Raw genomic sequence first — 27,924 nt, 5'->3', positions numbered from 1 at the left:
GCAATACTTTTACTGAAAACTACAATACAGTAATGAAAAAAATTAAATAAGATCTAAAGAAATCCCATGCTAAATCTTAACAAAGACTTAATAAAATCTGTACATCTAACAGGCTAATCCTCCACCTAGCGGCGCCGGCACACCAGGTTCTAGTCCCAGTTGGGGCACCGGATTCTATCCCGGTTGCCCCTCTTCCAGGCCAGCTCTCTGCTATGGCCCGGGAAGGCAGTGGAGGATGGCCCAAGTCCTTGGGCCCTGCACCCGCATGGGAGACCAGGAGAAGCACCTGGCTTCTGGCTTCGGATCAGCGCGATGCACCTGCCACAGCAGCCATTGGAGGGTGAACCATCGGCAATAAAGGAAGACCTTTCTGTCTCTCTCTCACTATCCACTCTGCCTGTCAAAAAAAAAAAAAAAAAAAAAAAAAGACCTCCCAAAACAGAAAATAACCACAGTAACATCTACTGCAATGAAAATTCTTAATGATTGCAAAATCAGTCTGTGAAATTTTAAAGGATAAAAATGATTTTACACAGATTTAAAGTATTTCCCCTAAAATATATTAATTATTGTGATGGTTTTAACATGTTTCACAAACTCATTGACATTCTTCCCTCATGGAGGTAAGGCTTTGCTTGACTCTCTTTCCCTTGAATAAGAGCAGAACTTAGTAGCTCCTGCTTCTTCCTTTTTTTTTTTAAGACTTATTTTATTTGAGAAAGGTCTTCCATCTGCTGATTCACTCTCCAAATGGCCACAACAACCAGAGCTGAGAGAATCCAAAGCCAGGAGCCAGGACTTTCCTTCAGGTCTCCCAATCCCATATGAGCAATGGGTTCTAGTCCCAGTTGCTCCTCTTCCAGTCAAGCTCTCTGCTGTGGCCCGGGAAGGCAGTGGAGGATGGCCCAAGTGCTTGGACGCCTGCATCCGCATGGGAGACTGGGAAGGAGGCACCTGGCTCCTGGCTTCGGATTGATGCAACATTGGCCATGGCGGCCATTTGGCGACTGAACCAACGGAAAGAAGACCTTTCTCTCTGTCTCTCTCACTGTCTATAACTCTACCTGTCAAATTAAAAAAGAAGAAGAGGAGCAGGGAGCAGCTGGGACACGAACCAGAACCCATATGGGATGCTGGTGCCAAAGGTGGAGGCTTAGCCTACTACGCGACAGCATCAGTCCCAGTGAGTAGCTTCTTAAGAAAGGGGAAAAAAAACCCATAACTTCATAATGAAGAAATCTATCTCAATCAGTAATAATTAATATAACTAGTAATGACATGATGCAGTGAAGGACATATTACCCTTGTGGTGTTCTTCCCAAAAACCCACAATCCACCTAATCATGAAAAAAGAAATCATACAAACCCAAATAGAGAGACATTCCACAAAATATCTGGTCAGTACTCTGAAGAAGAGGCAAAGAGATACTGAAAAACTTAGGAGACTAAGTCAGGCATGACCACGAAAAGCAATGTGGTATTTTTCTAAATTGGAAAAACTGGGGAAATTAAAACAGAGACTGTAGGTTAGCTAGCAGTATTGTACCAAAACAATTTTCTTGGTTTTGATAAATATACTAAGGTTATGAAAGATGCTAATATTAGGGAAGCTGGTTAAAGGGTACACATGAGACCTCTTCATTATCTTTACAAGGCTTCTGTACAGGTGATTCTGATGCAAACCAGAGTTTGGGAAACACTGTCCTAGATCACGTTCTATAGTTTGATAGGGAAGTGTGTTTATACAGGTACAAATGTGTCAAAACTCACTGGTCAATTTAAAATCTATACATTTTACTATATGTAAATTATACCCCAAAACTAAAAAGCTGAAAATCTAATCACAACGTGTCTCTTTCCATCAACCTGTGCCCAAAACATAAAATTTTAGGATCTAAATTGCTACATAATAGTGGTAACTATTTCTTCTAGAACTGGTAAAGGAATAAAGGTAGAAACTCTTAAAAGTAAGTAGAGAATTTCACTAAGCAAAAGATATTAATTTATGTAAGAGTCAATTCCATACATTAATGAGTTCATAATTAAGATTGGCTCTTTAAGGTTTATTCCAAAAAGTAAATCAGTAATGAAAATCGGTAATGAAAAGTATTTAAAGCAGTTCCCAGAACACAGTAAGAATTACCTACACTCCTGATTCCTCTTTAATTTTTCAAATATTCATAACAAAATGTATCAAAAACCACTAATATCAAAGTAAATATTTCAATTGACTTTCAGTGACATAATTAAAAATTATGGAAAAAACAGGTATTTCATCTGTCTATCCTATACCTGAATTCTCACTCTTCATTTTAATCATCTTAATGGGGAGACAACTTTCTCTCATTTACCAAGGCTGTGCTATCCGAAATGTGGCCAGACCAGCAGACTAGGCATCATCTAGAATATTCTAGATTGCAGAACTATGGCTAACCTACTGTATCAGAATCTGTACTTTAACAATATCCTCACCTGTTTTGCATACATATTAAAGTTTAAAAAACAGAGGCAGGTGCTATAGCATAGTGGGTAAAGCCATACGGGCACCAGCTCGAGTCCCGGCTTCTCCACTTCTGATCCAGCTCTCTGTTATGGTCAGGGAAAGCAGCAGAAGATGGCCCAAGTGCTTGGGCCCCTGCACCCATGTGGGAGACCTAGAAGAGGCTCCTGGCTCCGGATCGGCACAGCTCCAGCCATTGCAGCCATCTGGGGAGTGAACTAGCGGATGGAAGATATCTTTCTCTCTGCCTCTCTGTAACTCTGCCTTTCAAATAAATAAATAAATCTTTTTTCAAAAAAAAAGTTTAAAAATACCAGAATTGGGCATAATTTTTTTAATTTAATTATTTGAAAGCCAGAGTTACACAGAGAGGCAGAAAGAAAGAGAAAGAGAGAGAGAGAGAGAGAGAGAGAGAGGTCTTCCATCTGCTGGTTTACTCCCCAATTGGCTGCAATGGCCAGAGCTGCACCGATCTGAAGCCAGAAGCCAGGAGCTTCCTCTGGGTCTCCCACGAGGGTGCAGAAGCCCAAGGACTTGAGCCATCTTCTACTGCTTTCCCAGGCCACAACAGAGAGCTGGATCACAGCTGGGACTCGAACCGGTGCCCATATGTAATGCCAGCACCACAGGCAGCAGCCTTTCCTACAATACCAAAACTCTAGCCCCGTGGGCATAATTAATTTTTGAAAATTTTGAGGAGAGGCTGCCGAGAGGGGAAGGGCTCCTTCAGTACACCCGGTCTTAGATAATCTGAAGGCTGAGCACAAGCATGATGGCTCCACTGACAACTCCCCGTGGAAAGTTGAGACCAGCAAGTATTACGTGACAATCAATGATGCCCCCAGGATGCAGAAACTGGATCGAGGACACGACTCATATCGGGCTGACTGCTGCTCTGATTGTTGCTGTTGGGGTCGGTAAATGTGAAGCTGGTGTCTCCGAGAATGGGCAGGCCCATGAGCATGCCATTCTTGCTCACACACCGGGTGTGAAACAACTCATTGTTTGTTAACAAAATGAATTCCATTGAGCCACCCTTTACCAGAAAGGATACAAGGAAATGGTTAAGGAAGTCAGCACCCAAATGAAGAAACTTGGCTACAATTCCGACATAGTAGCATTTGTGCCAATATCCATTTGGAATGGTGACAACATGCTGGAGCCAAGTACTACTATGCCTTGGTTCAAGGGATGGAAAGTCACCAACAAAAATGGCAATGCCAGAGAAACCACAATTCTTGAAGCCCTAGACTGCATCCTCCCACTAACTCATCCGACTGACAAGCCTTTGTGTCTGCCCCTGCAGGATTTCTACAAAACTGATGGTATTCGTACTGTCCCTATGGGCCAAATAGAGATTGGTGTTCTCCAACTTGGCATAGTAGTAATCTTTGCTCCAGTCAACATCAGAAGCGAAGTAAAATCTGTTAAATGCACCATGAAAGCTTTGAGTCATGCTCTTCCTGGGGATAACATGGGCTTCAATGTCAAGAATGTGACTGTCAAAGATGTTCATTGTGGCAGTGTTGCTGGTGACAGCAAAAACGATTCACCAATGCAAACAGCTGACTGCACTGCTCAGGTGATTATCCTGAACCATCCAGGCCAAATCAGTGCTGGCTGTGCCCCTGTACTGGATTATTACACAGCTCACACTACTTGCAAATTTGCTGAACTGAAGGAAAAGATTGATAGTGTCTTGGTAAGAAACTGGAAGATGGCCCTAAACTCTTAAAATCTTGTGATGTTCCCATAATTGATATGGTTTCTGGTGAGTCTATGTATGTGTTGAGAGTTGCTGTGGTGTTGCTGTGGGTGTTGTTAAATCAGTGGACAAGAAGGTTGCTAGAGCTGACAAGGTCACCAAGTTGGCCCGGAAAACTCAGAAGGCTAAAGGAATATTATCACTAACACTGGCCACCCCAGTATTAATGGGTGGTGGAAGAAAGATCTCAAAACTGTATGGGCCAGCGCCGTGGCTCACTTGGTTAATCCTCTACCTGTGGTGCCAGCATCCCATATGGGCGCTGGGTTCTAGTCCTGGTTGCTCCTCTTCCAGTCAAGCTCTCTGCTGTGGCCCTGAAAGGCAGTGGAGGATGGCCCAAGTGCTTGGACGCCTGCACCCGCATGGGAGACTAGGAGGAAGCACCTGGCTCCTGGCTTCAGATCGGCATAGTTCTGGCCGTTGCAGCCATTTGCGGGGTGAACCCATGGAAGGAAGACCTTTCTGTCTCTCTCTCTCTCACTGTCTAACTCTATCTGTCAAATAAATTTAAAACAAACAAACAAACAAAAAACCTGTATGTCTCATGGCCGGCGCTGTGCCATAGCTGGTAAAGATGCCACCTGCAGTGCTGGCATCCCATATCGGCGCTCTCTGTTATGGCCTGGGATAGTAGAAGATGGCCCAAGTCCTTGGACTCCTGCACCCACATGGGATACCCAGAACAAGCTCCAGGCTCCTGGCTTCGGATCAGCCCAGCTTCAGCTACTGTGACCATTTGAAGAATGAACCAACAGATTAAAGATCTCTCTCTCTTCTCTGTCTCTGTAACTCCGCCTTTCAAATTAATTAATTATTTTAAAAAGTATGTCTCAATTGGCCATTTTTTTGAAAGATGTATTTTATTTATTTGAAAGAGTTACAGAGAGAGAGGTAGATGCAGAAAACGAGGTCTTCTATCCACTGTTTCACTCCCCAAATGGCCGGAGCTGAGCAGATCTGAAGCCAGGAGCTTCTTCCAGGTCTCCTATGTGGAAGCTGGGGCCCAAGGACTTGGATCATCTTCCACTGCTTTCCCAGACCACAGCAGAGAGCTGGATCAGAAGTGGAGCAGCTGGGACTCAACAGTACCCATAAGGGATGCCAGCATTGCAAGCAGCAGCTTAACCCACTGGGCCACAATGCCAATCCCCAAGTTACTAGTTTTTCAAATCCATACTTTTTTTTTTAAGATTTATTTATTTACTTGAATGTTAGAGTTACACAGAGAGAGAAGGAGAGGCAGAGAGAGAGAGAGATCTTCCATCCACTGGTTCACTCCCCATTGGCTGCAATGGCCAGAGCTGCGCCAATCCGAAGCTAGGAGCCAGGAGCTTCTTCTGGGTCTCCCACACGGGTACAGGGGCCCAAGGACTGTACTGCTTTCCCAGGCCATAGCAGAGAGCTGGATTGGAAGTGGAGCAGCCAGGACTTAAACCGGCGCCCATATGGGATGCCGGCACTGCAGGTGGTGGCTTTACCTGCTACACCACAGCACCAGCCCCTCAAATCAGTACTTTTTAATGGAAACAGCTTAGCCAAAAATCTGTCACAGAATTTTGAGATCAATTAAAACAAAGTTTCATGAGAAAAAAAAAAAGTTGCATGAAGAATACCACAGTTCAATAATTTACATTACAGTAACTTGTGACTTATGAAAATGTGAATTGAATGAAATGAAAGTTACCACTGCCCGACCATAACAAAAGGAGTATCATTATAATCACCACTATTGGCCAGTTTTAAAGTCAGCTAAATCCAGGTTTAAGTCAGCATTCACAGTTATTAGCTGAATGACCTTACAGAAGTTATTTCACCACTCCCAGCAGTGAAGATGTCCCTGTCCCTCCTCAGGGTACCTGGGCTCAATGCCCAGCTCCGGCTTCTGATGCTAACTTCCTGCCAGTGCAGACCTTGGGAAACAGCAGGTGATGGCTCAAGTAAGTTGGATTCCTGTCCCCCAGTAGAAGACCTAAACTTAGGTCCTGGCTCCTGGATCTGGCATTGACCCAGCCCCAGGCACTACAAGCATTTAGGGAGCAAAGGGGACTTCCCTCTGTCTCTCAATCTCTCTCTTATTAAAAAAAAATTAAAAGAAAATCCTACCACCTGACTCCAAATGGCTGTAAGAATACTAAGTGCAATACATCTTTCTCTTCTTCCCTCCCTTCTGCTTTCTGAAAAGAAAAAGATAAACTCAAAGACAGATGTTGCCATCTAGTCATCATCAAAATATAATACAGCAAATATGTTTTGATCTAAAATGTTTTCCTGAAAATAAATATTTTATGGATTCAAGTCAAATGCTAAACAAAAAAAGACCATTTTTAAAATTAAAACAAAGTAAATATACAAACTATACCCAGCTCAAAATCTAACTGTACTGTGCTTTCAACATTTAAATTGTGGGATTTAAAAATCTATCAAAATATCTAGACTTTTGTTTATAAAACAAGAGTGTGTACCTTGGAAAAAGCTTCAATTCTCTGTCACAAACTTATTTTTACGTTCTATGCAAAGTCTTGGCCTCCAGGAATCCACCCCAAAAACAAAACTGTTAAATGACCATACTATTGATGATATGATACCAAGGTCACATCATCATGGAACAAGCTTATCTCTACGTGATTTTCAGAGCATATTGTCTTTCAATAATGTACTTGATTTTCACTACTAGTAAGAGAGATAAAAGAGAACTATAGTTGACATAAAAGGGGAAACGTAGGGGCCGGCACTGTGGTGCAAAAGGTTAAGCAAGCCTCTGCCTGCGGTGCCAACATCCCATATGGGTGCCGCCAGTTCAAGTCCCGGCTGCTCCACTTTCTATTGGGCTCCATAATCCTTGGAACCCTGCACCCACGTGAGAGACCTGGAAGAAGATCCTGGCTTCGGTCTGGCCCAGCCCTGGCTGTTGTGACTGTTTAAGTTAACCAGCAGATGGAAGATCTCTCTCTCCTTTCTCTGTATCTCTTTCAAATAAATTAAAAAAAAAAAAAATTTTTTTAAAGAAAGAAAATGTATTGAGGGCCTGAAAAAAGAAACCATTTAGTCTGAATCTGAACAGAGGAGATAAACCTCACACTGAAAAATATATATCAAACTCAGGCTTGGCCTGTTTTTCATCCCTACATTAATAAACACCAACTATTTGTAAAGCAAGAAATGTGTACTTTTTAAAGGGAAGTGTTTTTAAAAAAAAGAAGCTTTCTGTACCAAGGATGACTGAATAGCAATGCACACTGCTAGAAGGAAACATATCATTAAAATGCAAAATACAAATAAAAATAATTCCTAATTGAGCATTAATTCCAAGAAAGAATGATTCACAAAAAGCCATGTATAATAATCAAACAATTACAATCAATGATTAGAATACAGAATAGGCATATTACAATCTCCTGGTTCCTTTCTTAAGGTTACTTACTAAGCAGAGGTGGATTTTCCATAAAACTAAAGAACCTTAAGCTTTAGAGCCCTCCTTTGTACTGGTCCCTGCCAAAGCCAACAATTATATTTATATTGTCTCTACAGAAAGTGAATTACAAAACTAAAATATAGAAATATTTAGAGGAGGAGTATAAAGTATAAAAAATAGGAAAAGAGCTATAGCACTATCAGGCAGTCAATAAAAATGTTATGCTGCTTCTCTGAATTTTGTATTTACACTACTTTTCTGATTTTAAAAATATATAATTTGTTATGATTTATTTTCTCATCTAAACTGTTTTAATCTCTATATTCATAATTTTATATTTTTTTTCTTAAAGATTTATATTTATTTACTTGAAAGATAGTTACAGAGAGAAAGAGGGAGAGAGAGAGAAAGAGAAATCTCCCATCTACTGTCACTCCCCAAGTGGTCACAACCCTGGCTGAAGCCAGGAGCCAGGAATTTCATAGGGGTCTCCTACGTGGGTGCTGGGGCCCAAGGACTTAGGCCATCTTTCACTGCTTCCCCAGATACAATAGTAGGGAGCTGGACTGGAAGTGGAGCACCCAGGACTTATAGGGGAGGTCTTAACCCATTATGCCACAATGCTGCCTCCTCTTTTTCTTTCAAAATTCTGTAATTAGGCATTTTAAGTGTTGGAAGAATAATTTAGCCTGCCACAGACTTTTAGCATCACATATTAAACATATGTTTAAGGATTGCTCCTCCTATCACAAATCATGGATATTATTCATCACAAGGCATGGATCAAACTACAGTAGATTTTTATTGAGAACTTTTACTTTTTTTTTTTTTTTTAAAGATGTGTTATTTATTTGAAAGGCAGAACATCAGAGTGGGGCATAGCGGACCTTCCATCTAGTGGTTCACTCACCAAATGGCCATCAACAGCCAGGGCTGGGTCAGGTTTAAGCCAGGAGCCAGGAAATCCATCCTGGTCTCCCACATGGGTGGCAGGAGCCCAAGTACTTGAACCATCTTCCAATGCTCTCCCAGGAGCATTAGCAAGGAGCTGGATCAGAAGCACAGCAGCTGGGACTTACCTGGAGCTCTGATGCAGGATGCCAGCATTGCAGGCAGTAGCTTAACCCAATGCATCACAACACTGGCCTTGAACTTTTTTTTGTTTAAAGATTTATTTATTTATTTGAAAGTCAGAGTTATACAGAGAGAAGAGGCAGAGAGGTCTTCCATCTGCTGGTTCACTCCCCAAATGGCCGCAACGGCCGGAGCTGTGCCGATCCGAAGCCAGGAGCCAGGAATTTCTTCCAGGTCTCCCACACATGTGTGGGGGCCCAAGGACTTGAGCCATCTTCTACTGCTTTCCCAGGCAGTAGTAGAGAGCTGGATTGGAAATGGAGCAGCCAGTACTCAAACCAGTGCCCATATGGGATGCTGGCACTGCAGGTCATGGCTTTACCCACTACGCCACAGCACCAGCCCCTGGCCTTGAACTTTTATTTCTTAAAACCATACTCAGCCAGATAAAAACTACATGTCAAAAAAAAAAAAAAAAGAGGCAATGAAGTGGGAAAGAATGTCTCATAGATGATATATCTACAGAAAAACAGATTCACTTGCAATTCCATTATCTACTCAAGATGGTAGAACATAATAAAAAATGGTTTAGCAACTTGATGATAACAGTAAAGACGGTTTTCAGAAAACAGGAAACTATGCAATCCTTAAAAATATAGCCACAGAGTTATAATAAGACCCCAGAAATTCCACATCTAGGTACATACCCAGGAAAATGAAAACAAAAGTTCACATAAAAAATTGAGTATGAATGTTCACAACAGCATTATCCATAATCATCAAAAAGCTGAAGCAACCCTAATGTCCATCAACAGATGAACACATAAATAAAACATGGTATAATCATACAAAGGAATATTATTTGACAATGAAAAGGAATGGACTGTTGATACATACTACCACAAGGATGAACTTTGAAAACATTATATTAAATGAAAGAAGCCAGTCATAAAAAGACCACATATCATATGGTTTCATTCACATGAAATTTCAGAATAGTCAAATTTATGAAGACATAGTGGTTGTCTAGGACTAGAATTGCAATTCGGGGAATGAAGAATAATAGCTAATGGCTATGGGCTTTATTTTCAGGGGGATAAAAATGCTCAAAAGTCAGGACCAACACGGTAGTGCAGTGGGTTAAAGCCCTGGCCTGCAGCACCAGCATCCTATATCGGCGCCAGTTTGAGTCCCGGCTGCTCCACTTCCAATCCAGCTCTCTGCTATGGAAAAGCAGTAGAGGATGGCCTAAGTTTGGGGGCTTCTGCACCCACAAGGGAGACTCAGAAGAAGCTCTTGACTCCTGGCTTCAGATCAGCTCAGCTCTGGCCATTGCAGCCATCTGGGCAGTGAATCAGCAGATAGAAGACTCTCTCTCTCTCTCTCTCTCTCTCTCTCTCTCTCTGGTTCTACCTCTCTCTGAAATTATTTCAAATAAATAAAATAAATCTTAAAAAAAAAAAAGAAAAGATTTATTTATTTGAAAGAGTTACACACAGAGAGAAGGAGAGGCAGAGAAAGAGAGGTTTTCCATCTGCTGGTTCACTCCCCAATTGACTGCAATGGCCGGAATTGTGCTGATCTGGAGCAAGGAGCTTCTTCTGGGTCTCCCACACCGGTGCAGGGGACCAAGGACTTGGGCCATCTTCTACTGCTTTCCCAGGCCATAGCAGAGAGCTGGATCAGAAGTGGAGCAGCCAGGACTTGAACCAGCACCCATATGGGATGCTGACACTGCAGGCGGCAGCTTTATCTGCTACACCACAGTGTCAGCTCCTAAAATAAATCTAAAAAAAAAAATGTTCAAAAGTTAAATTAAAGTGACAGCTGCACAAACCCTTAATCAGACTAAAATACAGAGAATCAGAGGGAGGCATTCAGCCCAGTCATTAAGATGCCTGTGTCACACATTGGAGTGCCTTGGTTTAATTTCTGATTCCAGCTCCTGGTTCCAGCTTCCTGCTAATGGTCACCCTGAGAAGCAGCAGTGATAGCTTAAGTAGGGTTCCTGCCACCCATATGGGAGACCCAAATTGAGTTCCAAGCTCCTGGCTTCAACCTGACCCAGCCCTGGCTCCTGGATATTTGAGAAATAAATCAGCAGACTCAAGATCTCTGTCTCTCACTCTCTCATTCTTAGTCTCTTTCAAATAAATAAAAACACTTTTTAAAAATTTTGACTTAAATTGGATTCTTTAAATGGGTAAATCATACAGTATATTAATTATATCTCAATACAACTTTTTTTTTTTTTAAAGCCAAGATTGGAACACATGTCAGTATAACTTGGATTTTAAAGGGATGTTGTTTAAAATATACTCACAGAGCAGGCATCGTGGCATAGGTTAAGCTTTTGCTTTGGACTCTGACATCCGATACTGGAGTACCTGGGATCAAGTCTTGCCTCTGCTTCTGATCCAAGTTCCTGCTAATGCTCACCAGAGAAGGCAGCAGATAGCTCAAATACTTAGGTCCCTATCACCTATGTGGGAGACCCAGATGGGAGTTCTTGGTTCCTAGCTCCAGCTTGACCCAGCTCTGGCTGTCACAGGCATTTGGGGTATGAACCAATGGATGGAAGATTTTTCCCTCTCTCCATTACTCTGCTTTGAAACAAATAAGAATAAATAAACTGCAAAAATAAAATAATTACTTCCCATTCATTAAGTATATACTATGTGACAGGAACAATGCTAACCATATTACATATAATTTCTAACCTCAGCAATTCTAAGCTTCTCAGGATGCATCATGTTAAGTATTATGTAAATTAGGGAGCACAAATAACTTGTCCAAAAAAATACAGCTAGTTTGTATCAGAGCCAGGGTTCTAAGTCTGTGACACTAAAGGTTTTTAATTGTATTCTACTTTTCCTGTCTCAGAAACAAGCACAGGGCTGCCTCAATTCATCCCCTTCTGAAATCAATACTCAGAACACCTTCTTTAACATTTAAAGTTAGGGGCCGCACTGGGGCCTAGCAGGTAAAGCCACCACCTGTAGCTCCAGCATCCCATATGGGCACTGGTTGAAGTCCCAGCTGCTCCACTTCCGATCCAGCTCTCTGCTATGGCCTTGGGCCCCTGCACCAGTGTGGGAGACCTGGAAGAAGCTCCTGGCTCCTGGCTTCAGACTGGCACAGCTCCAGCCATTGAGGCCAATTGGGGAGTGAACCAGAGGATGGAAGACACCCCCCCTTCCTCTCTCTCTTCTCTCTCCACCACTCCTCCCTCCCTCTCTCTCTCTCTCTCTCTCACCTCTCTCTCTCTCTCTGCCACTCCTCTCTCTGTATAACTCTGACTTTCAAATAAATAAATCTTTTTTTTTTTTTTTTGACAGGCAGAGTGGACAGTGAGAGAGAGTGACAGAGAGAAAGGTCTTCCTTTGCCGTTGGTTCACCCTCCAATGGCCGCCGCGGTTGGCGCCATGCGGCCGGCGCACTGCGCTGATCCGATGGCAGGAGCCAGGTGCTTCTCCTGGTCTCCCATGGGGTGCAGGGCCCAAGCATTTGGGCCATCCTCCACTGCACTCCCGGGCCGCAGCAGAGAGCTGGCCTGGAAGAGGGGCAACCGGGACAGAATCCGGTGCCCCGACCGGGACTAGAACCCGGTGTGCCGGCGCCGCGGCTCACTAGGCTAATCCTCCGCCTTGCGGCGCCGACTCAAATAAATAAATCTTAAAAAAAAAAAAAAAAAAGGCAGGGCCTGCGCCGTGGCTTAACAGGCTAATCCTCCGCCTTGCGGCGCCGGCACACCGGGTTCTAGTCCCGGTTGGGGCACCGGATTCTATCCCGGTGGCCCCTCTTCCAGGCCAGCTCTCTGCTGCGGCCCGGGAGTGCAGAGGAGGATGGCCCAAGTGCTTGGGCCCTGCACCCGCATGGGAGACCAGGAGAAGCTCCTGGCTTCGGATCAGCACAATGCGCCGGCCGCAGCGGCCATTGGAGGGTGAACCAACGGCAAAAGGAAGACCTTTCTCTCTGTCTCTCTCTCACTGTCCACTCTGCCTGTCAAAAATTAAAAAAAAAAAAAAAAAGGCATTTAAAGTCAGCCAGTTCAGGCACCAAGGATTTCATCTTGATACCAAGCATGTTTATTACCACTATCCTCAGCCTAACTTTGCACCCAATTAGTAGGATCCCCTCAAGCAAAACTCTCTTAGATAAAACTACAACAAACTAAACAATTGTTCCTTAGGGATCAAATGGAGTTAAGATTTAAAGAATGGGAAGGAAATACTTATGGACAGCTACTTTGTGCCAAGTTACTGAGTTACAATCAGAGATTATATGCTCTAAAGTAAACAGTTACAAAACAAACCTCCCTACCTCTACCCCAGCACCTTACATTATTTGTGTTCTCTTCTGTGAATGGCAATTGGGTATTCTGTGAGTAACTGTGGTCTCCGCTGAAGGTTGTATAAACTTGGTGTTGATCACACACAAGAAGGGCCTTCTCTCACATATAAGCACTGGCTGCAAAGATAGAGAAACTGTTTCCTCTGTGGGACTGCTCCATTGTGTTTACAGTGATCTGCATATACTGGAGGCACTCTAAGGTAGAAGAGTCTAAGATAGCTTCTGCCACTGAAAGGCAGACACACTATGTCTGTGTTGCAGGTCAGGGAAGGGAGGTATCCCAATAAGACCACTGCTAACCACAGAGAAGTGAGTTTCACTTTCCGAGCCAGATTATCTCCGTGCATACTAGTTAGTCTATGTTTATTTCCCTTTTGTGTCTCTGAGCCTTTAGTAAAGTACTAAATGTTCCAGCCTGTTCTCAGCTGTGTACTGCAGGAATATTAAGACTCTCCTCTAGGACAGAAAATTAGAGAGAAAGCAACATTCCCTGAGGTCAGCAAGAGATTCCCTTGGAGAAGGTGAATCTTTAGGAACAAAAGTCCTTGCTGTGAGCTTCAATTCTCCATCCCAGGGGCAGAAACTCCTTTGAAAGCCAACTCTGGAGAACTCTTCCTTTCATTTATTAAGAAAGCAGTTTCTTCCCTATCAAAACCAGAACTTGACTATAAACCCAGGTCCTGACTCCAAAACCCATATTCTTACAGGTCACTGCATCACACAGACTCCCAAAACTGTAAGCAGAAAACCATTCAGCAAAAGCATGAGAGAATCATTTAAGAGGAGAAGAAAAAAAAGAAAGGGACAGGGGAGGAGATAGGAGGGAGAGACATCACCAAAGCAATAAAAATACATTGGGAACAGGACATCAGAGGTGGAAATATTTCAGTTAGTTAATGTAGAGAGAGCAGTGCCCGATAATAGCTAACATTTGATATGCATTAATTTCCTTCCTTAGGAACAAAGACAACAGAGCAAAGTAGCAAAATGCTGCCTTAAGTTTTGGCTTTTGAAGAAGTTCACAAGTGTAATGATATTGGAACAGGTATTCAGTAACAATAACAAACAGTTTTACTTTCTTTATTGAAAAATTATTCTATAGATTAAAAAAAACGCAATTGGGGTGACTATAAAATTATAATTATCAGTTCTGTTTCAGTCAAAAATAGGAACATAATATTCACTTCCCTAAAGAGCAAAAATATATGCAAATCATGAATTCATTAAACTGTAAAATTATTTGCTTTTAAATTCATTTACAACAACAAAGTATACTAACTCTTTGTAACTGCTGAAAGTCACAAAGATTCAAGGTATTTCAGATTTCAGGTGCCTTGAGTACAAGTTCGTTTGCAAAAAAAAAAAAAAACTAACTCAAACCCCTTCCTGTTTTTCAACTTGTATGTTTACTTTCACATCTGCTGCAAAAAGATAAAAGCAACAATGGGGACATCAACCACATGACTGTGTCCTACAACCGGAAATGAGGCTATAAAGCCAGACTTACTGTGAAATGGGTCTTTAGAATGCTCATTTGCAGGCTTAAAAATGTTACAATATAAATCTGAAGCAAGCCAAACAGCCCCACTAGATAAAACCCATGTTTTGTATATAGTTGTATTACATATATATTGTATATAACAAGCATATAGACACATGGATAGAAAAAAGTATGGGTCAGGATGTAAAAATTAAAAATTATTCTTAACCAAACATTAATCTCTACCATCTCCATGAGGTCAAAGGGATTTTTTTTTTTTCTTTTTTTTAAGAAGCAGAGAAACAGACAGACACAGATAGAGAGCTAGAGCAACAGAAGCTGGGAACTCAGTCCAAGTCTCTCATGTGAGTGGCAGATACCCAATTATTTGAGCCATCACCTGCAGCCTCCTAGGGTCTATAATGGTGGGAAGCTGGAATGTGGGAATCAAACCCTGGTACAAATGTGGGACATGGGAATTTTAAACTAGCCAAACGTCTGACCAGGAACTAACATTGATCTATAGGGCAGGCACACAGCAAGGTTTGTTTTGTTTACTTTTACTACCTGTTATGTGGACATCATGCTCACCTCACAGAAAATGAAACAGGAACAGAAAAGTACTTTCATTGGATCACACTTACTAAGAAATCATTGACTTTGACTGGAGAAGGCTAGATCTAAATGTCTCCTTCCCCATTTGCTCATGGACATATTGGGTAAGTAAAGGTGTGACAGTAAAGAGTGCCAACTCTGGAGACCAGTGCTGTGGTACAGTGGGTTAAGCCACTGTCTGCAACACCAGCATCCCATATGGGTGCCAGCTGCTCCACTTCCGACCCAGCTCCCTGCTAATATGCTTGGGAAAGCAGTGGAAGATGGCCTTGGGCCTCTGCATCCAATTGGGAATCCTGGATGAAGCCTCTGATTCCTGGCTTTCAGCCTGGCCCAACCCTGGCCCTTGTGGCCATTTGGAGAGTGAACCAGGGGATGGAAGATTCTCCCTCTCTCTTTCTCTCCTTCCCTCCCTCTCTATAACTCTGACTTGCAAATAAATAAAATAAAAATAAATCTAAAAAAAAAGTGCCAACTTTGAAGCCAATTTTCACTTGCTAGTTGTGTAACTATGGATAAATTACTTAACTTCTAACCTGCTAGCTAAAATATAAAATGGATTAATAACACCTACTCCAAACAGTTGCAGACTTAAATGAAAAAATAATAATAGCTATTTATCTGGTGCCAGGCACGGTTCTAAATATCTCACATATTATCTCATTCAATCATAACAACCTTAAAAGGTATGCATTTTTATCATTGCTACATTATAGAATGAGTAAATTGAGGTCCAGAAGTTAAGTAACTTGCCCAAGGTCACTAGTTAAAGAATGACACAACTAGAATTTAAAACCAGGCATTCTAGCCCTGGAGCCCACACTCCTTAACACCTAACGTCACACCTATAAAGCACACAGCTCATAAGAAGTCATCAGTAAACACCAGCACTAGTAATACTTTACCTGGCACATAACAGGCACCCAGTAATAACAATAACATGAGCTGAACCAAGTAGAAGAACACAATTTTACCCACATTTTGCTCCGTACCTTTTCCATAACTACAGATATTTCCATGACAGAGTCTCTATTCCTAAATTTTTATGTGTGTGCCCCATTATTTCTAATTTATGATAGATCATTAAACTGCCTTAGGGTAGAGGTCATATTTACATTTTTGTGATTACATAAACCCACAGGGTACTGCTCAATGTAGGTAATTGGTTAATATGTATTAAATGAACGATCATGCCATTGTTGCTCTCAAAATCCTCCCATGAATTCCTGTCTCAAAATGAAATGAAAAGCTTTACCACTGCCAACAAGGCACTAAATAACCTGCTCCTTGTACATACAATACCTCTGAACTCAAACTCCTACCATTGTCCCCTAGATCATTCTGCTACACCATGCTGACTTACTTAAGGGTTCCCCAACACACCAAACATGTTTAAACATTTGTGCTCGTTGCTCTGTCTGCCTGTAATGCTCTTCCTCCAGACACATGCACTGCTCATTGTCTTCATCCATTCAGGACTCTACTCAGATGTCACCTTATCAGAAAGGTCATCTCTGAGACCTAGATGAAGCTCCTGCCTCCTGGGTTAGGCCTGGCCTAGCACTGGCCATTGCAGCCATCTGGGGAGTGAACCAACAGATGGAAGATCTCTCTCTGTCTCTCACTGTCTCTAACTCTGACTTTTGAATACATAAATAAATCTTAAAAAAAAAAAATTAAAAGATTAAGGCTGTGGTAGGCATCTGGCATGGTGGTTAGCACACCAGATGCGAAACCTGCATATCATATGGGAGTGTCTGGGCCTGTTCCCGATTCTAGCCTCCTGATGATGCATGCACACTCTGGGAGGCAGCGGATGATGGCTCAGGTAGATGGGTCCCTGCCACCCATGTGAGAGACCTGGATTGGTTTCACACCTCCCAGTGTCAACCTGGTCCAGTCCCTACTGTTGCTGGCTTTTAGGGAATGAATCATCAGAAAGGAGCTGTTGTTCTCTTTTTCCACTTCTCAAATAAATAAATTAAAAGGTTAATTACATATACCTAATGAGCAAAACAAAAAAGTATATCACTGGGCCAGCACCTGTGGTACAGGGGGTAAAGCTGTGGTCTGCAGTGCCAGCATCTGATATGGGCACCGGTTTGAGTCCCAGCTGCTCCACTTCTGATCCAACTCCCTGCTAACGCATCTGGGAAAGCAGCAGATGATGGCCCGAGTGCTTGGGCTCCTGCACTCTTGTAGGAGACCTGGAAGAAGCTCCTGGCTCCTGATTTCTCACCAGCCTAGTTCCAGCTGTTGTGGCCATTTGGGGAGTAAGTCAGCAGATGGAAGATCTCTCCTCTCTCTCTCTCTCTCTCTCTCTCTCTCTCTCTCTGTTAATTCTGCTTTTCAAATAAATAACTCTTTAAAAAAAAAAAAGCATATCACTAGAAAAGGAAATAAAACCAAAATTACCTTAGCAAAGCACAACTAAATACAAATATAATTCTTATGGTCATTATGCTCTACTACCAAATAAAATTTAACATAGAAGCCTAGTTTTAGGAACAAATCAGGGAAAAAATACAAGACATAAGATTTAGCAAGAATCCATTAAAGTCTATGTAATATAGTAGCAAAGGCTTGCATTACCTTCCTTTCCCTCCCTAATATAAATTTTCCAAATTCATTTTCAAGAGCGGACTTCACCTGCAACTGCCAAGAATCAATGGATACTAAAAGCAATGGGAAATGGTAACTGGGGAATGGTATATCCACAGATGCCAAAGTAGCACACCAAACGTTAAATATATTACCTTTACCATGAAGAAACCTGATGATTATCACCTTAAGGAGGTGATCAAAATTAGAGTCACTTATTATGGGACAGTCAGACATTATGAACTTCCTGATGTGATGCAAAATGAAAAACACAATCATCACCTCTGAAATATTCTTGCCAAATATGTCTTACCTAAGCTCAATCAAACCTATAGAGATAACTCTCAGTTTACTGGAAGCAAAGCAGACAATGAAACAAATTAAACAAAACCTTGGGGGAACAATTAGACAACCCAAAATAAGACATTCTATGAGTCAACAGGCACCAGAATTCATTAAAGTTAAGATCAGTTAGAGGGGGCAAGTGCTATTCTAGATTAAAGGAAATGAAAAATATTTAATAGTATATAATTATATATAATATAAATTTAATATTTAAACAAAAAAATCTAGTGGAGAAATCCAAACATGGATTGCATATTGGTTGATACTATGGAAACACTGCTAATTTTCTTAGGTATAATAACAATGTTGTGGGGCCGGTGCTGTGCCACAGTGGTTTAAGCTGCCGCCTGTAGTGCCAGCATCCTATATGGGTGCCGGTTTGAGTCCCAGCTGCTCCACTTCCAATCCAGCTCTGCTATAGCCTGGGAAAACAGTACAAGATGGCCCAAGTCCTTGGGCCCCTGCACCCGTGTGGGAGACCCGAAGAAGCTCCTGGCTCCTGGCTTCAGACTGGCGCAGCTCTGGCCGTTGCAGCCACTGGGGAGTGAACCAGTGGATGGAAGATCTCTCTCTCTCTCTCTCTCTCTGCCTCTCCTTCTCTCTCTGTGTAACTCTTTCAAATAAATAAATAAATCTTTTAAAAAAATAACAATGTTGTGGTTATGTAGGCTACTAGTTTTACTTTTATGAGAAGTATATTGAGTATTTCTGGAGTAAAATGTCATGCAGAACGAATGAGATCATCAGAAGCAATGTCAGAATTATAACTCAGGTCTTACATCTTAATTGCCCTGGAATTCACATTTTCATTAACATCATGGCATGCCTTCTATAGTATGAATCTAGCTAAGGTACTAAACAACATCTGAATTTGGGGGAAGTAGGAAAGGCAGTCAAAGACATAACAGTGAGCCTGTGTACTCCAGAAACTGACAACCTCGTTGGGGAATACAAGTTCAATATGCAATATAAAACATCACATGACAAAATCTGGCATAAATGAATAAATACAGAAAACAATGAACCAGAAACATCTTTGCAATCTCTCCTCTAACAGGCTTCAGATTCTTGGCCCCTTTCCCTTAAGTACCTTTCCTTTCCTTTTTCTACTTGGCAACAACTGACCGATTATATTCTACCTAACAAAATTATCTGAAGACTATCTAAACATAAAATGCACATTTTGCCTGTTCAGAACACAGGATATGATTTTTAAAATAAAATACTATTTACATTTTCACAGGAAAAAACATTAATATCCTATGTGAATTTTCTTGTCTCCAAAAGCAATTATGTTGTTTCAAGTCTTGAGGATGCCAGAAAGCTTGAAGATTTAAAAATAATCTCACAAAAAGCTCATTTCCAACACCAGATGGAAAGAAATTACCCTAAAAACACATTTGCAGGAGGACATACACACAATATCATATGACACTATGTAAAAGGTTTATCTAATTACATAATACCATCAAGATTAGCAAGACTCTGCAGGTAGTAAGCTAGCAACAGCGTTGGTTCTCTGAATCATTAGAGAGAGAAGGGCAAGAAATAGCAAGTGGGTGGTAGCAAAAAAAAAAAAAAAAAGGTGGGGGGAGCCTTCTCTTTAAGCTGCTTTCCATGTGTCTCCCACTGCAAGCTGCAATGGTTGGCAGGTAAAACCTGAGGGCTTAAATCCTTGGAGCTCTTGACAGTTCTGCCTGTGTCCATATGGCCAAAAACTGGAGGGAGGAGGAGTTAATTTCAAGTCTGTACCAAGTGTATTATCAAGGTGAAACACCATTGACTTGAATATATGCAGAATTTGAAGTTGGTAAATTAAAATATATGTCTGGAATATAAATCAAAATAGGATTATTTTATCAGGGAAAATGCTTAAATATATATCTTTAGATCTCATTTTTTTATTTACTTTTGTAAATATTTATTTATCTGAAAGTCAGAGTTACACAGAGAGAGAAGCAGAGAAGCAGAGAGGCAGAGAGAGGTCTTCCATCCATTGGTTTACTCTCCAATTGGTCGCAACGGCCGGAGCTGCGCCAACCCAAAGCCAGGAGCCAGGAGCTTCTTCCAGGTCTCCCACATGGGTGCAGGGGCCCAAGGACTTGAGCCATCTTACTGCTTTCCCAGGCCATAGCAGAGAGCTGGACAGGAAGTGGAGCACTCTGGTCTCGAACCGGCGCCCTTTGGGATGCTGGCGCTTCAGGCCAAGGCGTTAACCCACTGAGCCACAGCACAGGCCCCTAAGATCATATTGTTTTAAAAATGATTGTAGTTCAGAGTTGGTGAACTTAAGGAGCTTCCATAGCCTCAACAGCTCATGACAAGAGCCTCGGGTGATTACTGACGCCATAAATAGGAGTCTCAATTGTTAAATCAACAACAGGAGTCACTGTGCACATGCTCCCCACGTAGGATCTCTGTCCTTAATGTGTTTTACTATGAGAGTTAAAGATAACACTACTAGTTGAACAGTACTCTATATCTTGTGTGGGTGTGTGGGTGTAGTCTGTTGAAATCTTTGCCTAGTATATACTAAGTTGATCTTCTGTATATAAAGGTAATTGAAAATGAAACCTGATGAAGAGTGGGGTGGGGGAGGGAGTGGGAGATGGGAGGGCTGCAGGAAGGAGGGAGGTTGGGGGGGGAAGCCACAACAATGCAAAAGTTGCACTTTGTAAATTCACATTTATTAAAAAAAAAAAATGATTGTAACAGGATTAGTTAGTGGCAGTTAAGCCACCTGTCAGTCAGAACATCCGTGTCACACACTGTGGTGCTTAGCTTTTTTTTTTTTTTAATTTTTAATTTTTTTTACTTATTTGAAAGACAGAATTACAGAGAGAGGTAGAAACAGAGAGAGAGGTCTTCCTCCGCTGGCTCACTCCCCAAATGGCTACAACAGCCAGGGCTGGGCCAGACTGTAGTCAGGAACCAGGAGCTTCTTCTGGGTCTCCCACGTGGGTATAGGGGCCCAAAGACTTGGGCCATCTTCCACTGCTTTCCCAGGCCACCGCACCAGCCCCTTAGCTTCTTTTTAAGTTGTTTTTGTTTTTGTTTTTGTTTTGTTTTTCAAATTATTTGAAAGGCAGAGTGAGAGAGAGAGAAAGAGAGAGCTCTTTCATCTTGTTGGCTCACTGCTTCAAACCAGCACTCTGATATAGGATATGGAGCTTCCCAAAAGGCAGCTTAACCTGCTGCACCCCAGTGCCTGCCATGAAGTGCCCAGCTCCAGCCCCCAGCTCTGGCTCTTGATTCCAGTTTCCTGTTAATGCAAACCCTGGGAGGCAGCAGTGATGGCCTGAGTAGTTGGTTCCTGCCATCACACAGGAACCAGGCTTTTTAGCCCCCAGCTGATATTGGCATTTGGGAAGGCAGCCAATGGATGAGAGCTCTTAGTCTCTTCTCTCTTTCCTATAAAATTTTTATTAGAAAAAAAAGAATTTATACAAGCAGATATATCATCCACAGCTAAACTTTGACATAGTACTATATATTCAAAAATATACACTTCTACTATGTTGTGGATTACAGGCTTAAATTTAACCAACTCAAAATACTTGTATACTTTAATGCAGTTAAATCACTGAATTTCTCACCTGAAACTTTTATATCATAAATTTTTATGGTTTAATGCAGATATTATCAAGATAAAATGCACAGATAGAATATTAATGTAGTGATCATCTAAACCCCAGTCTGTGTTGTCCAGATCTATGATAAAGACATATAGAAGACCTATCATAAGTTGATTTGTATTAGGATGACTGCTGTCGGGGACAGAAGGCATAAGGAGAAAGTGGGTTGAATTTATAAATCACAATTAACTACTAGAGTATATATTATGCCCTACTTTATTTTTTATTTCTTTAAAGAAATTGAAGTATTTGGGCCGGCGCCGTGGCTCAACAGGATAATCCTCCGCCTTGCGGCGCCGGCACACCGGGTTCTAGTCCCAATCGGGGCCCCGGATTCTGTCCCGGTTGCCCCTCTTCCAGGTCAGCTCTCTGCTATGGCCCTGGAGTGCAGTGGAGGATGGCCCAAGTGCTTGGGCCCTGCACCCCATGGAAGACCAGGAGAAGCACCTGGCTCCTGCCATCAGATCAGCACGGTGCGCCGGCCGCAGCGCGCCAGCCACGGCGGGCATTGGAGGGTGAACCAATGGCAAAAGAAGACCTTTCTCTCTGTCTCTCTCTCTCTCACTGTTCACTCTGCCTGTCAAAAAAAAAAAAAAAAAGAAAAGAAATTGAAGTATTCCTATCCCTATTGATAGACATTATTATATAATAAAATGGAATTATAGATATATATACAATAGATTAAAATATAATTAGATAACAAATAATATTAAATAGAGTATCTACTGCTGCTTCCAATCTAATTTTTCAGTATAAACTCAGAAGTCATAGTCGTATCTGTTCCATCGGAGAGACAATCTGCCAGCTGGTTCACTCTCCAAATCCTGCATCAGAGCTGGGAGCCAGACACTCAATCTAGGTCTCCTACAAGGGTGGCAAGGACTCAACTACTTGAGCCATCATTTGCTAGCTCTCAACAAGAAGCAGGAATTGGGAGCCAGAGAGGGGACTCCAACCCAGGTACTCCAACATACACGCAGGCATCTTAACCACTAGGCCAAACATTCACCTCTCAAAAACAATTTTAACTTCTACAAATAGAGGTCATCCTGAAAACTGAGAATGGCAGGGAAGGGCCTACATTAACTGATATAAGTGACCCAAAGAGTCCTCAGCCATGGAAGGCAGAAAGTAATGATTCAATGAGCAATCACAGTTTAATCCACTTAGTTTTATCTTAGAGATAATCAAGAGACAAGTGCAGGGGCTGGCGCTGTGGTGTAGTAGGTTAAGTCTCCACCTGCAGCAATGGCATCCAGTATGGGTGCCATTTCCAGACCCAGCTGCTCCACTTCCAATCCAACTCCCTGCTAGTGGCCTGGGAAAGCAGTAGAAGATGGCCCAAGTAGTTGGGTACCTGCCCCCATGTGGGAGACACAGAAGAAGCTCTTGGTTCCTGGCTTGAGTCTGGCTCAGCCCTGGCCATTGTGGCCATTTGGGGAGTGAATCAACGATGGAAGACTTCCCTCTCTGTCTCTCCCTCTCTCCATCTGTAACTCTACCTTTAAAATAAATAAATATTTTTAAAATAGGAAAAGAAAACTAAATAAAAGCAGTAACAAACATAATGCCAGAATTTCTACATAGAAAAGACTTTTATGGGAGTGATTTAATCATAAGGAGAAACAGAATATTCATATATCAAGCTCCCAGTTGCTGCACAGATTGCACATTTACTTAGGGTGACTTTGGGGGAAGCTGATAAGGATTAGGAAGTCAGGGGTAGTCAGGTCTCTTCAAGTCATTCCTTGAATTGCATCAGCCATGCCATAAAATGCTGCTTTCCTCCAAATTCAGAGAGCTAGTCTATTTATTTTCAAATGTTTCAAGGTGGGTATAATCACATTTGAACAAAAATTATTAGAAAAAATGAGTGTCCATCATAATCAGATTCTCTCACTAAGCTTTCTTAAAACCAATATTTGAAAAAAAGTATCAGTGAAGCAGTTAGTTCTAAATGGAATCAGCCCTCAATATAAAATAAAGTTCTCCTTTTTAATGTCTCCAATCTCTGAGTACTATTCATTGCTGTAGCTTTTTTATATCCTGCTCACTGTGTATTCATTAAATAACAGCAGAGTAAACCAAAATACTAATCTAACTCCGTGTGTACACCAGAGTATCTGTTACAATGCATTTTACTGAACACACTATGAACTCACTCATAAGAAAAGAGACACCGTAAGCCACCAGTAACATACTAAGAAACTTAAATGAATAAAATTACATCCCTGGCATCCAGCTCTCCTCTAACTAAAAGCTATCATAAATTAACCAATTACCCCCCAGTAATTCTGAATCACCTATATAAATAAGGCCTGTAACTGATCAATCCAGAGAAAAAAGCAAAGTTGTTCATAAGAAAAATGATTCTGTTTGAGAAATTGGAGGAAAAAAACAAGTTCTTTCGAAGCAGAGATGAATCCACATCTGAATATGCGTCTGACCAATCATGAACTTAATGAGACTCTTGGAAAAACACACTGGCAGCACTGCCAGCGCTGGCCTGCCTTAGATAACAGGGAAACAGGCTGTGTTCTAAACACATGCTCCTCCTGATTTCTGAACCAGAAATCCACAGCCATTCATATTATAAAGTCACAAAATCAAATCACCACTATCAAATTGGTGAAAAGTACTTACAGAAAATTCAAGAATCCTGTAGGTTTTTAGCAAATGTTCCTGACAACCTTAACTCTAGAGTTTTCTGAGGAAACTATCTTCACCTCACTATCTCTCATAAGACGAATGTGTTTGAAATTAAGACCATAAACTAAGGAATGAGATGGGAAGCTGACTCTGTAATTTTCAAAACTGTGAAGTCCGAAACTGCATACAAGAAAATTTCACACCAGTCAACTTTAAATATGGAGCACAAACCTGACAAAAGATAATAACAAGACAAACATATATAGGTCACGTCTCAACAAAATGCCACAATTGTTTCTTTCAGAGGAAAAATCAACTAAAATCATGCATTAACTTAGATACTGTTTAGATGTTTCTTAAGGAAATAAGAGAGGCAATAAAAGCAATTTTAAATATGCAAAGAAAATTATTTTTATAGTATTTTGTTATTATATAAAACATTGTATCATTTTGCATATTGAGGGTAGGCCTATTTAAAACATTTATTCCCCCCATCTCCTACTTGAACACAACAAATTTTTTTTAAAGATTTATTTGTTTATTTATTTGAAAGTAAGAGTTACACAGAGACAGGAGAGGCAGAGAGAGAGACGCCATAGCAGAAAGCTGGATCGGAAGAGGAGCAGCTTGGACTAGTACCAGCGCCCATACGGGATGCCTACGCTTCAGGCCAGGGTGTTAACCTGCTGAGCCACAGCGCCGGCCCTGAACAAAATAAATATGACTTAGGTGTTTAAAAAACATTCAGAATATATTGGCCCTTGGACCACAAGGAAAGAGAACAAATGCAGAAAGCAAACAGAGATCCGCCTAAAAGATGAAATTTTTTTAGACTACTTAAAAACAGTTTCGGCCGGCGCCGTGGCTCAACAGGCTAATCCTCCGCTTTGCGGCACCGGCATACCGGGTTCTAGTCCCGGTTGGGGCGCCGGATTCTATCCTGGTGGCCCCTCTTCCAGGCCAGCTCTCTACTATGGCCCGGGAAGGCAGTGGAGGATGGCCCAAGTGCTTGGGCCCTGCACCCGCATGGGAGACCAGGAGAAGCACCTGGCTCCTGGCTTCGGATCAGCGAGATGCGCCGGCCGCAGCGGCCATTGGAAGGTGAACCAACCGCAAAAAGAAAGACCTTTCTCTCTGTATCTCTCTCTCACTATCCACTCTGCCTGTCAAAAAAAAAAAAAAAAAAAAAACCAGTTTCCACATACCAAACTTATCAAATGGAGCTTTTAGCTCTGTGTAGAACGGAAGCCTATAAAGTTTTTTTTTTTTTTTAATCTGATAGAGCTCATCTGCTGGTTTGCTCTCCAAATGCGTGGAGCTTGGAGCTGAATCCAGGTCTCCTACATGGGTGGCAGGAAACCAATCACTTGTGTCACCACTGGGGCTTCTCAGGGGCCACATTAGCAGGAAGCTAGGATCAGCAGCCAAGAATCAAAAGCAGGCACTTGGATGTGGTATGTAGTGTATCCTAACCCTTCTTAATCACTAGGCCAAACTCCTATTCCCTAAAAGGTTTTCCTAATCTACCATCAGCCATCATCTACCACTAACTGCTGCACACATTAATGCGACACTTAGGGCCTAAATCCTTTTAACAAACAAACTAAAGAAAACTCAACTGGTTGGCCATACTAATGAGGCTCAAGGAAAATTCAAAGCAAACAAAAAATTCCATCAAATTCCCTTCCACACTGAGCATTTTGCCCCACACTTCAAGTTACGAATACACAGAATATTCTTACGGTAAGAAAACTGAAAATAAAAGTAATATAAATGATAAGCACAGTTGGAACTGTATGTCCAAAAGTGCAGAGACGGCAAAGCATGGGCAGGTCTATTTGGTTGGTGAGTGCAGGTGGAAAGATAATTGGGCCATTGTGTGTAAGAATTTACCTGTAAGCCATTCAACATAAAATAAAACACTGGTATAAATGTCAGGAGAATTTTGGTGAGACCTAACGATTAAAAAGCCTGAATTCAATTATAAATGGGAAAGTATAGTTTTATTAGAGGAAAAAAGAATCAAAAGGTTAGAATGCTGAACCTGGATTCAACAATGAGTTCACTTTTATTAGTGGCAAAGATCTGCCGTACTTTTCCCAATGGGGATATGACTATGCCCATCTTTATCTTAATTACAAACTTCTGATAGAGGACACTCTGAGCTAGTGCTTTGATTCTAAGGCAATCTGATGTTCAGGTATTCTATCCATTTTTCTTGCCATTTATCAAGTGCTTACTGTGTGCCAGTCTGTTATACAGTCCACAAGGAGTTTATGAATATCACCCCCAAGAAACTAGTTTATCAAACCAAAAATTTCACACCTAACAAAGAATTTATGTTTTCAATTACAGAAAAGGAAAATGAAGAGTACATCAAGCTTCCATTAGAAGTAGGGTTAATGCTACCCTAATGTATCAGTCTTCCTTGATTAGAAGGTTCAAACCAACTGAAATGTTTGCCATGACTGAGAATAGAGAAAACAGTAACGAACGACAGCAATGAGTACAATATATCCTCAAGGGAGTATAAATCCACTATCATAATACCCAAGACACAAAACACAATTCTTGCAATTTTCCCTAAAAACAGAAGGAAGAAAATAGCAGCTGTGAAATCACCCAGACTTCTAAAAAAAGCTCAGCATCTCTTAAAAAAAAAAAAAAAAGAAATTTAAAAACCCAATCTCCTAATCAGCAACACTTGCCAAGAACCGACAAGTCTCCACAGACTAGTCATTTATGGGAGGGCACAGTGAGAGCAACAACAGGGCGACAGTCGCTGTCACGGGGCCAGAACCCCGGCCTCAGCAATTCGGGGCGCGTGGTGCCCGGCCAGCGGGACCCGGTGCGGGCCAGAGCTCCCCGAGGAAGGGCCTGGGGGCGGCGCCGGCGGGCGAGCCCGGAGCCAGGTCTCTCCGCAGGTACAGCCGCCCGGCCAGCACCGGCACGGATTTCCAAGCCGACAGATGCGCGAACTGAAAAAGGAGGTCACGACGCTCGGAGGACCGACTTAACCCTTCGCTCGCCGGCAACCGTGGCGACCAGAGGAGCAAAGCAGTGGATCCCTCCGGTCCGGGGATTTTTTTTTTTTTTTTTTTTTAAACGATGCAGGTGTCTGTGGCAGGGAGGCCCGGAAGTCCTGCGAGGGCTCCCTCCACCCTGCAGATCCCGCCTGACTTCTGCAAACAGCCCCGCACCCTGGGCACGAAGAGCCCGCTCTGCAGCTGCACCCAACACCGTCCCCGTCCGAAACCCGCAATTCTCCCCACCGGGCTCCCTTCCCCGGCTCCTGCCCACCGCACCACGGCTGACAAGACCCGGGGGAGCCGGTTTTCCCTCCTCAAAATGACACCCCCAAGCCTAACTTTTTAAAAGGCTCCTCCGGCCCCAGTCCTCAACAGCACCCGGCCCTCCAGCGGCTCCTCAAGCCCGCGTCCCGGGCCCTGCCCCTCAGCGCTCCGGCGTGCGAACGAGGCCCCTCCACGGTGCCGC

The 27,924-nt window shown here is 42.2% G+C and overlaps 1 protein-coding gene and 1 pseudogene across 15 annotated transcripts in view; one reads left to right on the top strand and one right to left on the bottom strand.

Moving 5' to 3' along the window:
• Nucleotides 1–27,924, bottom strand: part of EPB41 (erythrocyte membrane protein band 4.1) — a 232,715-nt gene that overhangs the window by 179,400 nt on the left and 25,391 nt on the right. The gene's annotated exons all lie outside the window — the stretch shown is intronic.
• LOC133759038 (elongation factor 1-alpha 1-like) lies at nucleotides 618–27,446 on the top strand (annotated as a pseudogene).

This window comes from Lepus europaeus, chromosome 5 (assembly GCF_033115175.1).
Source record: "Lepus europaeus isolate LE1 chromosome 5, mLepTim1.pri, whole genome shotgun sequence".
Classification (NCBI taxonomy): domain Eukaryota; kingdom Metazoa; phylum Chordata; class Mammalia; order Lagomorpha; family Leporidae; genus Lepus; species Lepus europaeus.
Note: the sequence above shows the minus strand (reverse complement) of the source record. Positions and strands in the feature narration are given on the sequence as shown.